The sequence below is a fragment of the Taeniopygia guttata genome, chromosome 1 (assembly GCF_048771995.1).
Source record: "Taeniopygia guttata chromosome 1, bTaeGut7.mat, whole genome shotgun sequence".
Classification (NCBI taxonomy): domain Eukaryota; kingdom Metazoa; phylum Chordata; class Aves; order Passeriformes; family Estrildidae; genus Taeniopygia; species Taeniopygia guttata.
Window position 1 is genome coordinate 24,126,568 of NC_133024.1, and position 15,250 is coordinate 24,141,817.

Sequence of the window (15,250 nt, forward strand, 5' to 3'; positions counted from 1 at the left end):
TGCTATTTATGTTGCACCTTCATTTTTATATTTTAAAACAAGCAGAGCCTTCAGCATTAAAAGTGGCACCTGCAATGCTGAGCTCATATCTGCAATAGGGAGAAGACCAGTAAATATTATGGAGGAGATTACTGGTGGAAATGCTGCTGCTACTGCATCCATTGCAGATCCACACACAAAAAGGCTTTTTCAACCTCATGTCTATTCATCCAGACAGCCAGATTAGCAAAGTGAGAGGTTAGAGCACCTCCTGGCCACCTAGTTTAGTGCAGCGCCTAACCCTCTCTCTGTGGTTTAGCATTGACTTCCCCTTACATCTTCTTTCCCATCTATCAGCATCATCTTCCAAACTGCAACACAGAATCCAGCTGAAGTCAGAGACAGCTCCATTAACCACTTCAGAAACTTGTGCATGAAAACTAATTCAGAGCCCAGACCCTCATGCCTAAAGGGAGCATAGTTCTGTAGGTGTGGGCAAAATGAGACACAGAAGTCAGAGAACACCAGCTACATGATAAACTCATTCTGTCCTTATGCTCTTTCTTCAAAGCAAGAGGAGAATGTAACTCTTGCTGATGTCAATGTGAGATATTTTGTACCCGGAGGAAGGTGAAAGAGCACGAAGCAACTCCTAGCACCTTCCCCAAGATCTGAGGAATCAAGCTGTTGGGAGTCTACTGCAGGTGTTAAAAAACAATCAATCAAACAAACAAACAAAAAAAAAGAACAGAAGAAAAAAAAGAGAAAGGAACAACAACCAAAAAAGCAAACAAAAAAATTCCAAAAACCGAAACACAAACAAACAAAAATCCACTCAATTGTCCAGATAAGAAAGAAAGAAGTGCTGAGGCATTTTGAACAAAAGGTGGGTTAGAAACTGAGTTGAAGTAATATCTTGGGAAGACAACTGCTCTCAACAAGCACTGTGTTTTTAAAGGTAGCAGTGGTAGTAGTCAGAGCTGAAACACTTCAGACAAATTTAAAACTCAGCTCTGATGCAGTGACACTGCTGACGGTTTCCCCATGCACCTAAGCCACATGAAGAACTCTCCTTATTTGGTCCTCCTCCTGCCTCCCTCCTTTGTGCTTCAGAGGCATCTCCCAACCTCACACACTCTCACTTCAAGAGGAGTCAGGAATTTTTTTTCAAGGCTAGATGTGAACCAGAGCCATAAAGGAAAGCACTCCCTAGTTCAGGGTTATGTGCTGCTCTTGCACAGAATCCACGTTCTCCAGGGCCTGTAAGGTCACTAACAATTCATGGGTCTTCCCAGTTATTTCATGTGCCTGCACACACAAGAACCCTGCTATTAAAGAATACATAGATCACCACACCTCTATGGGGTTTACACAACACTGATAAACTCTATTACCCCAGGTCATGACAACCAGGCAAACTGCTTTTACTCATATTTATACAGTTCCCCAGTGCTGGGGCCTCTGAGCTAGGCAGCCCCTGCGTCTGTGTGTGTGTGTGTGTGTGTGTGTGTGTGTGTAGCAGTCTGACCAAAGAGGTGCACCACACCTGCATTACACTGCTGAAGAAACAAGGAAACCCAGATGGGGCAAAAGTGCTCAGCACAAGCATAAAAATGTGGCCTCTCTGAGTGACCACCCCATCTCCAAGCAGAGGGGCAAAGGCTGTCTCAGCAGGATGACATCCATGCTTCTTCCTGTGGTGGGCTGCAATTTTCCTCTTAAGGCCTTGAAAAAAAGAAAGAAACACATAGAAAGGTAATCTTTCAGCAGAGACTGATATTTAGGGGTTAGATTAAACCAAACTGAACAGGTTTAGCCGAGTGCAGCAGTGAAGCAGAGGTTTCAGCCTTCAAAGAAAACTTTGCAGGGTGTGTGCAAGGTGCAGCAGTGAGAAAAGCTTGGCATGGATGACTCTGGATTAGTCTGGTGGCAGAATCCATCAGTGCACAGCTGCACTAACTGCACACTAGCATGGATCAGTACAATAGAGAGCCTGAGTCACCATCACGAGCCAGATGGATGAGACATCACAGTGCCAAGTCATGGCAGAAGAGAGTGGAGAACGCAAATGTCACCCAAACCTCCCCAGCCAGAGGGTATGCATAAGAGGAAAAGGGAAGCACATCACAAAATGGTGTGAAGCTGTACTTTACAAATGTGGGGAAGGGCACACCATTACAAGTAATTTTGGTACATGTCTAATAAACCAGATCAGCTACCCTGAAGCAGAGGCTAGCAGAGAAAGAGAAGGACAGGGGCTCCAACACAATCATCTGGACTGAAGTCAAAAGGGGCATAGGTATAGCCCCAGTGCTGCATGAGACCCACTGCAACACCTAGGAATGGACACCTTCCCATCAAAGTGTGGGCTTGATAGAGAACTTATTACACAAGGCTCCTGTAGAGTTTCTGTTATGCACTCACAGGATCAAAATCACAAGTCTGAGAGGTAACTAGATACCCAGTTTTGTCAAGCCATAGACAGCTACAAAAGGAAGTCCAGGCTTACACATATTCAGTATGCTGCTCAGGTCACTGCAAGCACACTTAACAGTTGTTTAGCTCTACACTGGCCTCGTTTTCTTAACTGCTTTTTTCGGGCTGCCATTTTCATGACTTCACCTCATAAAGAGGCCTATTTAGTTCAGTTAAAATGAAACAAATGCCACAAACAACATAAAACAAGATGTACATACTGTCAGTGTTGGATGGAAGGTGGGATGTACCAGGCATGCCCTCAACCCTTGCAGACATCAGATGACTCTGTCAAGTCTTGCATGCCTGGCGTACAATTCACGTAATCACCTTTTTCTCTTTGCTCTCCTGTGGCTGGCCTTGAGCCTCTGCTTTTGGTACATCCCAACTTCTCTTCTTGTGTAACTCTCATCCAAAATGCATTTGGCTAAGGATGTCTGTGGCTCGTGTGGGGGATTACAGGATAAGAGAGAAGCCCCGATGCCACGCAATATTCAGGATGGTGCTGCCAGGGAGGGCCTGCTACACCACTCAAGCCCCACTTAAGTAGTTGTTCTTTTTCAATTAATCCTGTTCCCCTGCCCTCACACGCACACCTTATATTTCTGATTGGAACGGAGCTCTGGTGTTGGGAAGGATCTATACACATTACTTTTCAGGACAAACAAGTTGAGAAGGTATCTAAGATTGAACTTCTCATTCAGAGAGAGCTCCAGGGCTTATGCAAAACTGCTCCTCACACTGGGGAAGGTGGAAGACTCAGATATAATGAACACAGCAGAAGCCAATTCATTAAAGTTGAGCATGGAGAAAAGCAGAAAACTCAGGGACCTCAGGCTGTTGTAGCAGTTCAGTGTCATCAGACTTGGTCTGAGACTGGACTCAGGGCAAAGAAAGGATAGATAGCACATGACTGGCCTCCATCCTCATTCCTTATTTTAGTCTTGGTGCACAAGAGCAGGATGGGAAGTTGGGCTGATCATTAGGACGCACTTTTAATCAGACCTTCATGAAGATCACAAAGTCATCAGCTTGCGGTGACGGATTGCCAGGGACTCCATGATGAATGCATTTGCAAATATTGCTGCAGAATAATTTCCTTCCGTCGCCAGAGCACTCCAAACAAATTAGATTCCCTCTAATCACATCTCCTGTCTGTGGATGAGGAAAGATGGGCCCGTCAGCACAAATGCATTTAGGGGGTGGGCAGTGGAGGGGAGAGAGTGGGAGGTAAGGGGTGAGGTGCAGTGATGCAGCAGGCAGGCAGATGAGGTGCTGGAAAGTTGCCCAGCTTTAAGGAGAGTCTTTCAGCAGTGGTGTGGATACACGGTAATCCCAAGCATGTTAACAGCTCTCCCCTTGCTTGCACACACATACACACATGAATTCTGGAGGATGGAGTAGGAAAAGCCAGCAATTCACATGGAATTTTATAATGGTGCAGAATAAGAGGAAGGAGAATAATGCCAGCATCATTTATGCCAGAGGGTGCAGCCCTCACTGAAGTTGCAGAGATAAGCATAAAAGCAGTTTCTATGATGAGGCAAAGCTTGTGCTGCTTCCCAGTGTCTTTCCCATGCCCTACCCCAAGCTGGGGTTCTTGAATTAGAGAATCAGAAAGATTTGCTGATAATCCAGTGCAGGTGACTCACAAGATGGGGACCTAGTTGGGAAATGTTAATTAGTGCCAGGTGGACATTATGCCATGCTGGAGGTATTCAACAAAGTGACAGCTCTTTTAATTTCAACTAAGTCTAAGCATATTAGTTTAAGCTCTTTGAAATGAGGGACATAACAGGCCTCAAGTTTAAAGACAAACAAAGGATGAACAGCACTGCTTTCTTAAAAATGGAAAAAGCTATACCAAGGAGAATGGCCTAAGTAAGATGTCTGAAGGCTACTGTACTTCGCTACACCACATTTAGAATAAGTGCTGGAAGCTGGCCAGAAATATTATTGCAGAGTAGCACGCTCATGCTGATATCGTGTCTATCATCTACATTTTTCCTGAATGCATGAATTAACCCAACAATAGCTTTCTCCTCCCTTGCCTGAAAATTAAAGTGTCACCGCTTAGCAGCTGACCTGACAAGTCACAAGAATGGACAAATCCAATCCACTGAGGTACGTCGGTAATACAGCAAGCTGAATATTTCCTTTATTCAGCTATTCTCCAGCATTGGCTTGAGAATCATTTTTGCTAGGAAATTGGAGGAGCCTGATATTCTGAGAAAGCTGATTTTGCCACATTTTCACACAGGATATGAGAGAGTGCAATATGGTGGAGAAGACAAAGATCACGTGTACATTCTCTGAATACACAGCAGTAGGAACAGGCTGAGAGAGTTCAGTGAATGAAAAGTCTAAGACAAGTATGTAAAGAACACTGTGACACTCACTGTGCTTGCAGGCCTGTGCGTTATCTGTTAAAGGACTTGGGAGTTGTGCTTTACTCATTTCCCTGCTCAGAGGAGCTAGAGTAGTTTTTGGCTTCTCACTCCATAGTTGGTACCAACTTTCTGTTCACAGTCCCCATTTCTGGCAGCTCAGAAACTCTGCCAACAGCTCTCTACTGAAGAAAAAATGTAAGCCCAGTCCATGCCCCTTTTAATTAGCTTTGAGATCTGAAACTGAGTGAACCGGCACAGAAGAGAGAAAGTAAAGACCAAGTCTTGTTTCAAATACAGCAGGGAACGAGCTGTGGAATGGCAAGTGGGGGGAGCAGAGGAAGGAGAGGGGAGCTGCTGCCCAAGCAATTGGCCTTGTTTGCTCTCCTGGAAGCCTCTGTGTGCTTTTCCTCCAACGTGCACTGGATTTATATAGGGGGAAAACCCTTATGGCCAGTGGCTCAGAACAAGGCTTTGGGCAAGAAGCAGGCAGAATGCTGCCAGCTTCCCCTCCTCTTGTCCACTCGTGCTCCCTTTTGCACTCAGGCACAGCAGGGCCTCCTTATCAGGTATGATAAGCAGCATTCCAGCGCTCAGCTGGCAGGCTTCCAGCTCACGTTCCAAGAGCCCGGCCGGGCGCTGCCGCTGTGTGAGCACACTTTAATAAAACCCTGATTTTTATCTGAACATTTTATTAATCCAAGCTCAGCCGTTTGCCAAAAAAGCCAACGCGCTGAATATGCCAATGAGTGTTCTATCCAGCTTCTAATGCCAATGTACCTCTGCCCACAGAGTCTCCTCTGCTTCACACTGGGATGCATTTTCTGTGCAGAGTTTCTTCAACTTTATTGCTGGTCCCCGCAGCATGCTAGGGAGGTGGCAGGGGCCCTCTTTAACTGATTTGCCCTTCCTTCTTTTGCAGACAGATTTGATACAGAAAGGGGAAAAATTTTATTTTTTCATTATCTCGTTCCTACTGGCAAAATTACTATTTTCTCCATGTGCAGAGCTCATGGAAAGACATTAGACAGCTGCAAGCTACTCCCATAAAAATTAAATAAAAAATATACCTCCTTTCTTATCCTTCCACTGCTGCCCTGCTGTCATTCACCACCTCTCATAATACATCCAACTCAATCATCTCACAGGATGGGCTGAAACACAAAGATCACTGGGTGCTAGAAGGCAGCCTGTTTCAACATGGCAAGAGGAAATATGGAGAGGTTTGTGTGGGACTAGGCTTAAAAAATGGGATAGAGGTTCTAAAAGTATCCATAGTCGATACAGTTTTACATGCCCTGGCTGATAGATTGACATGATTTCCTGAAATAAGACAGCCTGCTCTGCTGCTCTTCCTATTCTTGCCGTGCCATTTGAGAATGGCACCCAAGGGCTTTCAGCTCAGTAAGAGACTACACTGTTCAGCCATGTCCTCGCCCTAATGGAGTAGTCCTCCTGCTATCCATAAGAATGATGACATTCAGTGCAAAAGCTTTTTTGAGAGTTTTATTAGAGCACTAAGCACCTTGTAGAATTATGATACTGATCCTCAGTCTTTACTGTTTCCAAACTGGCAATTGTATTTTGGCTTTTTATCCCAGGAGGAAGTCACATATTTTCTCATTCCATCTCTCCACGGTCCTTCTGTAGCAGTTGTCCTCATTTGTCCATTGCTGTTTTATATGCTTAATACATTTCCCATCACCAGCTTCAGATCAAACTCTCCCATTCTGTATTCCAAACCCTGCTCATTTGCTGCTGCAAGCACAGTTTGTCTTCCATCCCACTTAAGCCAGGCTAAATCCTAAGGTACTCCTGTGTACAAGCTCTGAACTTCCTGTCATTCCTTTCAGAAAAGTTCCTCATTGTTTTTAAGCTTATCTTTGCAAACCTTCCGACTCCCTGTGATTCTCCTTCAATCCAGTTAATGGCTCCCTTTTCAGCAATCTGATCTGCCATACCAATTGCTCAGGGAAAACAATACAAAGACCAGGTGCTAGCCAACCGGGACTGCACCTTACCAGGCAACACACGTGAAAACACTAGACAGCTGGATGATACTTCCCAAACCAACCAGGCAAAAGCAGCTCAAATTATAACTGGTAAATGGTAAACAGGGATTTGAAAGCATGGATAAGGATGTACACTCAGTTCTTCTCTAGACTATTCATTTGGGCAGACACATTTTGGAGGGAGGGAGGCAGACGTTTAGTGTTGTCAGTCTATTAAAACTGAAAAGAAACAGCAAGGGGAGATGGAGTTCTTCCTGGCAGCTCAGGAGATACTTAGGAGAAGCTGAGGTTTGGCTCCTAGTTCTGCTGGCGACATCATATGCAGTATCAGCCAAATAACTACACCTTAGCTTCTTCTTTGTTTAGCTAGAATGCCTAAAATAGCCCAACCCTGGCTTCTACAGGGATCATGAGATAACACAGAAAATAATGACTGAAATTTAGATTTGGTGCTTTTTTCAAGGCTTCAAACAAAAAGAAGTTTGGAAAAAATACTGTGGGGGTTACAGAGAGGTGAAATAATGAGCTTAAGAGCGCCGTGGGAATAAGAAGTTCCTAAATCCTATTCCTATTAGGGGTTTACATAAAGTCTATATGCTCCATATCTCTCTGTTTCCTCAGGCAAAAGACAGGCTGGCCAAATATTACAGTCAATTCCTTTAGCCTTAATCTGTGGGTCTGTCTTCATTTGCATCAGTCAACTAAGTCCGAAAAAGCCCCCAAACCAACAGTGAATCGAACAGCCCTCTGCCCCCTGCCAAACAACAATCAAATTACACCCTGCACAATACCAATGAAAGTTTCAAAGCAGTCTGCTATTTATCTGCTGTAGGCTAAGGAATATAATGCTAAGTCACATTTCTTATAAGGGCTGGAGCTCAAACTAGGTTCATTAAGATTTATAGTCTGCATTGTCTAAAGGCAAGAACTGTTTGGCCCTAGGCTCTGGACAGCAAAGATTTCTGTGCCATGCAGAATGACTTAACTTGGGTCCTAGAAAAAATGTAGACACAGTAGTACAGCATTGCTGATCAAGCTCCTGTGCTGTGCTTCTCCAGGCAGCCAAGTAATCTGACAGGACATCTTCCCACACCGTGATCCTGCTCCCAGAATAGCTGAGGTGATCTTGAACAACACTAAGGCACAGGCAGAGTGGTACTCTCCTGGCCTTCATGATCTTACAGCCATATTGCCTGTCAGTCTTTCCATGAATGGTTGCTTAAATCTAACCAAACACTCGTTAAACCACTTAAGAAACCAAACCATCATGGTTGTAATAATCAATTAACAGCTCCCACAAAACTTATTTGCTTCATAGCTTGGTTTGCTCTAAGGATTAAGTTCTCTCATCATCTAGGTGTATGATCTCAAAGTGGAAGTGCGAGCATCTTTCATACACCTCAAATCTCTTTTCAAAGTGGCATGCAGTTGTACTAGATGAGACTTGAATTAAAATATTTCTGCACTCCTGACATTAAAGACCGTGTGCTACAGGACAGTGAAGAAGCCAGTAGAGTCCCCTCCAGTCAAAGTTTAGCATTAAGAAGGTCAAAGCTTTAATGAGTACAGCATAGGGAATAAGGCTGCTAATTTTGCCTTGCGAGCATAGTTTTAAAAGGACTAGGGAAGGAACAAAGCAAACTATAAATTTTTTTTAAAAAATATTTAAATGATTCCAAGCGCAGTAACTGGAATTAATCTTTGAATAAGGCAATGGTAGGAGGAAAAAAAAGGAACAAGCAGCCATGGGATGATGGTTCCTCAAGATCTTGAGCTATTAGTACAACTAGAAGCTAGTTATCATTTTTTGGAAACAATAATTGATCGCCTGCTCACAATATTGTATTGGTAAAGATGATTACACATGCCTGGGCAAATTTAACACTGAGCAGTAGATCCTGTCAGCATGGGGCAGGGGCTTTGGGAAACCTGCAAGAGAAATTGCATAACTTCCCTGCCCCTGCCGTGCTGAGGGCAGTCCCAGAGTGATCACAAGTCAGAGACTGTCTTGCTTCACAAGAGAAAGATTAAATATTGCAGTCTCTCCCTAGAAAAGTAGGCTTGTAATTCTAAGGACCTCTTTGCAAGGCAAGAGTGATCAGAGGAAGTAGAGTAGCCCACAGCAGAAAGCCAAGGTGTTTGCCAGCCCCCACCTGACAGGAGTGCTGGCATATGCCCCAGCTATGTGACAGCAACAGCAGCTGTTCCAAACTTCTCTCTTTACAGGCTCATGCAATATTTGTACAAAGCAATATTATTCTAAATGTTTTCTAATTATTCCTCTGGATTAATGGAAACCTGTTCTATTATTGACTAGTCTTTTGCAATATTTATAAAACATGGATTGGATTAAGGAGGAATAAATAAATATGTAGAGTATGCCTAACATGTAAATAATAAATATTCAGCCATCTATTTTTTTTCACAAGATGGTTTAAATATATGGCATCTTCAATAAATCTTTAATAACTCTGCAAATATTTATTTATTTGCTTTGAAGTGTAAGGGAATTGCAAGAAAGCTCTACAGACTCCAGAAAGGGCAGGCAGATGGAACACATGCCCTACCATCGAGCCTTCAGCCATCTTCTGGCAAGAAAAGTAAACACATCCTGAGTCACTCCAAGCCAGGAGAAAAGAAAGCTGAGGGAGAGGACCTTCAGGAACTAAATGGAGAAATACCCGAGTTGCTTCACAGCTGTACAACACCTATGCATAGCAAATCACCACCACGTTTTGCAAAGCTCATAATTAAATGACAGTATTACAGAGAAATTCTCAGCCTTTATATGGCCTTTTGCCCCAGAAGCTATTGCAACAGCAAGGGAACTACTGAGAACATCTTTGCTGGAGCTCCCAAGACAAAATGAGGAAGGAAGGGAGGAAGACAAGAACAGACAGTTTGATTGTGAATGCCTCCCTGTTTTCTTAAAGTAGTCCAGTTTTTCCTAATGGAAATGTCAAAAAAAACCTGCCCCTCTTAAGAATCTACCTATGGCATTAAACATCTTGAGACCTGCCATAAAGAGCAGATCTGATTTGTCCACATAGGAAATCTGGGCTCTGCTTGGTTAAGGAACCCTCAATATCAAACATCCCAAGCAACTTGGACATAAGTTAGAGTGTTCAACCTCTCAGAGAACACAAGGTCATGCAGGGATTTTAAAACTCAAACACATTACCAAAAAGTTCTACTTAACTAGAGGCACCATAATAGTTTGTCAATGCTGACCCAGAGTAACATGGCAGGTTATCAAGATGTGACTCTTCTGAAATATGTTTGCATAGCTTCAAATGTCTGCTAAGACAATGGCTTTTTGTAATCACTTGATATTATAGTAAGAAAAGCTTTAAAATTAAATGCCCAAAACACAGTTAACACATTTAGTTTAAATGCGACAGGATGGTCATTGCATGTTAAATAAATACTGGTTGTAAAAAGCAAGTCAAGTTGCTGAGTTCTAATAGCTGTGCAGTAAATAACTGTTTATGCGTCATTATGTGGATTTGGAAGCATCAGCAAATATACTTTTAATAATCAAATGATACTTAACATACAATATCTGTCTGATTAAATCAAAGGAGATGGATGCAGCCACGGTAATTAATGCCTATTGTTACAATGCCATTGGATCAAGGAAACATATTTATTGAGGTGGAAAAAAGTCAGAGGTAGATACATATCTCCTTGCTTGCCTTCTGACTGCAATACCTTGGGCTGTCATCCCATTGATTTCCTGAGATAAGCAACGTTCACCCCGGTCAATACTTGGACGGGACACCATTGAGGGAAACCTGGAGTGCTGAGGGAAGCAGAGCTAGGAACGCAGCTGAGATTACTTCTCCATCTCCTACAAGGAAAGCGTGATGTCACAAGTCCTCTGAAGTGCAGCACCCAGTTGCAGAGGGGGTATTGCCCTCATTTCCCCTGCAGAGAGCAATCCACAGCTCATGCTGACTGTGGGAGAGCCTTGGGTTGGCCCTGTCCAGGCAGACTCCACAGTGGTAATCAAGCTCCAGCTCTCAAGGCTGCTGAAGTTCATAGGTGCAGCATTGCTCTCCATTTCATGCCAGGAAGAAACATCCCTCTGAGACAGGCTAAAGCAGGAAGACCAAAGCCTTTCTTCTACCTGCTGTGTATTTTTTTACTTCCTAAGTCTCGAGAGAAAATTCTCTACTGGTCTAGTCCCTTACATCACTCTTGGGGCAAGACTATTGGCCAAAATGGCAGTAATTTGCTTTAGAGACACTGTGATTACTCTAATGACAGTCCAGTTCTTGACAGCAAAATGAAAGCAAATGGGAAATGGCTTAAAGCACCCGGGCATCCCTACCTCTGGCTGCACCTGGTGTGACATAGCAGGAGCTGAAGATGCAGCTCAGCTCGGCTCTAGTTCAAAACTTTGGTCATTGGGAACACAAACATGCTCCTATTTATGGATAGCTGGGATAAAACTACCCTTGGGCCACATATTTAAAGCCAAGGAAGGAGAAATTTGGCATAGGTTTTAAGTCTTTAAATAAACAACACACGCTTATTACAAATGCACAGTGTATGAAAATGGAGCCTGTGCTAGCGAAAGCCAGGGAAAATCCTCAATTGTGTACATTGCTGTAGGCTACCCAAAAGCAAATGGGACTGTGGCTCTTCAGCAAACACTGGGGGCTGGCTCCTTCTCTCACACATGTAAAAGCAGAGAGAACCAAGAGTCCCATTCAACACAGGTCCCAGATTTACCACATGCATTTATCCTCCCTCACACCAAACCCTCTGCAGAACAGGAAGGCATGAACCAGGGCATGAATGTTGCCAGGCACTTAATTCCACTGACACCAGTGACATTCTAGAGACCTGAACAAATGAGTTACATAAATCTTTTTGGATCTCAAACTCAGTTACCAGGGAGTCAAAGTACTATATATTAATATAGGTGAACCCCAAACAGTTCAGGGAAAAAAACTTTCATGAAGTTGTCAAAACAAGTATTTAATTACCTGAGTTAGTGCTAGTCTTCTACATGTTAGCGAGACTACAAGGCTAGGATTTTCTCAGAGATTTCCAAAACTGTTGCTTCTGGTCTTACTGAAAACCATATAGCAGGATGACAAAAATTTCCCAAAGCCTCTTACCTTGTATCTCCCCAATCACATGCCTGCACTAAAAGCAAGTGAAATAGAAAAAAATATTTGAACCAATCCAGGAGAGCATGAACCCTACCCAGTACATTGACTCTGCTCCAAAAAAAAAAAAAAAAAAAAAAAAAAAAAAAAAAAAAGGATTGATTGTTTTTTAAAAAGGAACAGAAAACACGATATCCATTATTTTGGTTTCCTAGAACACCTGGGATCTCAAAGCACTTTATAAATAAGCTGACCAAGTGTCGCCCTGCACTATTTGGGAAAAAGAGCTAAAATAAAGGGAGAAAAAAAAGCAAATATAGCAAGTATGCAGCACAAGCAGTTCCAGCCTGTAATATTTGAGCCCCACCTCCCTTGCCTTAATAAGACCTTGCCTATTGCTTGCCAATTTAAGCCACCAAATCCTAAGGTTTCAGAAACATCGGTGGATTTTCAAAGGGGCATTCTCCTCCCCATTTCTCCCAACCTTCCCTCCCCAATACAAATCAATGTATATTTGGATAGAGACATTACAAGACTTTGTTCACTTTTCTCTGAATGGTGAGGTCGAAAACACAACAGACACCACAGGGTCTTGTGGATAATCAACCCAATGAGGTAAACAGTATCTTGGCAAGAAGAAAACTGCAGTCAAACAGTCCTAGAAACTCTTCTATAAGCACTGGAATTAGAAACACCTGTTTTTCAGAGGGGTGGTAAGTGTTGTGTATGGAATTATTTAGGGAATTAATATTTTTTTCTAGGTAGGGTAACATGTTTTTGCTTTTAGGGATTTTTTTGAGGGGAAAAAAGTCTGAATGAGGCTTTTCATACTACTTCCATATTGCTAACATTTCTTCTGGATAGAGTCTCTGTTGTCCAAGCATACAGCTGAGTTCATGCAACTGCAGAGCTAATAAGGTCACTTTCCTCCTGTTTGCATGAAAATTACAAGGAGTAAATGTCTTTGAGATTTCAATTTAACTGAAATCAGTCAAGATATTCAGTAATTACAGGAGTTTGAAAGACAGCCAGACACTATGCTCATAGAAGCTATGTTTCTGTATGAAACCAGGCTAAGAAACAGCTGAAAAGAAAAAATGAAAGTTATGTTAGCTGAAAGAGTTACCTGAAAAAAAGCAATATAACAATCAATGGAGCTACTCAGCAAACAAGGAATTGCAGCATCAGGCCTGGCAAAGGGCTTCCTCTGCTTTCTTTCTGTTGAGATGTGAAACCAACTCTGTATCGACTCCGAGGCCATCACCAGTAATAAGATCAAGCCGGTACAAAGGGGACGTTGAAAAAACAGCTTGCCACAGCTGCAGCGTCAGGGAATAATCCAGCTGCAGGTCACACATGGCCCATCCATAGCAGAGGGAGGAGGTAAACCTCCCTCTTTGCAGAGAGCCAGCCTCAACTACCCTGTCCTTCATCCCCAGCCAGGGTTGGGCCAGCCTTGCCAGCTGCGCAGCCCTGCAGCCACAAATAAGCACTCACAGAGAGGCGGCTGGGAAGCAGACGGGTTTATTTTATTGTTTTGCAACTTCCTATTTATGAAAATGCTCGGAGAGGCTGGATACGGATCAAGTTTTGCTGCTCAATATTTATTAGAGTCTCACCTGCCTCACCGGAACGGGAACTGCAGGCGCTTTGATTAATGGATTGGAAAAAAGAAATGTATAGTTTCCCTGTCGCCTCGGTAAGCGCCTCCCTGTATCTTGTGCCGAGAGGCTATTTTACAGCATCACAGCCCTCCGTGAATCTCTGCTGATTACTTGCTGCCTCCCTACAGCAGCATGGCTGCTCCGAGGTGTGGGGTGGCACCGTGTTTTATCCTGGAGCTGGTGCGGCGCTGCGGTGCTATGTCAAGTAGAAATAGGCCCTCTCTGAACAGCAATAAAAGCACTGATTTAAAATATCACCCCAGTGGTGGCTGCAGGTTGGGGAATAAACTAAGTTTTTCCCCGTGCTCAGAGAGCACCCACCGGTGCCAAAGAGGGATTTCTGGCTGTGGCCAAGAACTTTCCCAAGGCAAAAGCTGTATTGTCTTTGGAGGCAGAGTGGTGCTAGAGAAGCCTGTAGGCCCAGGCAGCTTCAGCAGCTGCACCCATAGAGCATGAATGCTATAACGTCATAGAGGTTGAAAAAGACCTCTAAAGTCATCAAGTCCAACCGTTAACCTAATGCAGGTCCCACTAAGCATTGTCCCTAAGTGCTACTTCTATGCACTTTTTGAACAGTTTCAAGAGTGGCCCTGTCCCTCTGCTTTTCTTTAGCAACCATCTCTGTGTAAAGGCCTACCTTTACACCAGCCCACTGATTTTGAGCTAAACAGTCTTCCCAGTACAGCCTACAGGACACCTACACTTTGCCACTGGGCAGCCAAGAGTCACTGCTGAAGCCCAGACCCATGGAACAACAAGAAGATAACCCTTAAGAGTTGTTTTCACAGCAGGAAACCTTGTCCCAGCTCTGGTCTGTTCCCAGAGTTCAGGCATTTTGAGATACACCTCAAATACTATTATCTGTAGCTGCCATCCCACAGCTATCAGTCACACAACAATTATGGCATATGGTGCAGTGGGTCAAGAGCGCTCCTTGATACAAAAGCATGATACAAAAGAGACCACTGATTCAATCTATACCTTATCTATACCAGAAAACTATAAAATTTGTCATGAATGGTGTAAACATAGAGGAGAGCAGAGCATATTTCCTCCAGGAGAGGGCAGTCCCATACTCACATACTGGTAACTCATTGCACATGCTGGAAATGAATCAGATTTTCCTAACGAAAAACCCTGTTATCCCAACATCCTCAGCCAGTCTGTCTTCTCATCACCAGGACACAACTGTGCCTTGAAGATGCCTGGAGTCTGTGCAGTTACTTAATCCTGCACATTCTAATCTTTTATCTTTGCATTTCAGCTAGTAACTCTGCTCCAGTGGAAGTGAATGAGGACTGGCATGTGTTAGCACCAGGTGCGCATGGGGTCATGCTGTGAGGGTCTCACATACACACTGTGGTACACCATGGGCTTTGCCTTCAGATACCTCCTGTCTGCCTCAGAAAATCTGACCTTTCACTGCTGCACCAGCAACCTTCCACAGAAAATACTTCTGTGCTCACATACACAGATTACTCCAGTTGTGGACTCCTCACACCAGCTCTGCTGTTGCCCCCCCCCCCCCCCCCTTTGCCTGGTATCCCACCAGCTGAAGGTTTCCCAGCTCTGCCAACCTCTTTTAGTCTCTACTTTCCTATTTCCAACTTTGG

At 43.6% G+C, this 15,250-nt stretch overlaps 1 protein-coding gene and 1 long non-coding RNA gene across 3 annotated transcripts in view; both read right to left on the minus strand.

The window, feature by feature from the left end:
- LOC140685243 (uncharacterized) overlaps positions 1-12,107 on the minus strand; it is a 114,823-nt gene extending 102,716 nt beyond the window's left edge. Inside the window, exon 1 of the long non-coding RNA XR_012058552.1 lies at positions 1-12,107. This exon is cut by the window's left edge and continues 40,748 nt beyond it. This is a non-coding gene — a long non-coding RNA (uncharacterized lncRNA).
- The window catches only part of LSAMP (limbic system associated membrane protein), a 1,013,191-nt gene that overhangs the window by 967,821 nt on the left and 30,120 nt on the right, over positions 1-15,250 (minus strand). The gene's annotated exons all lie outside the window — the stretch shown is intronic.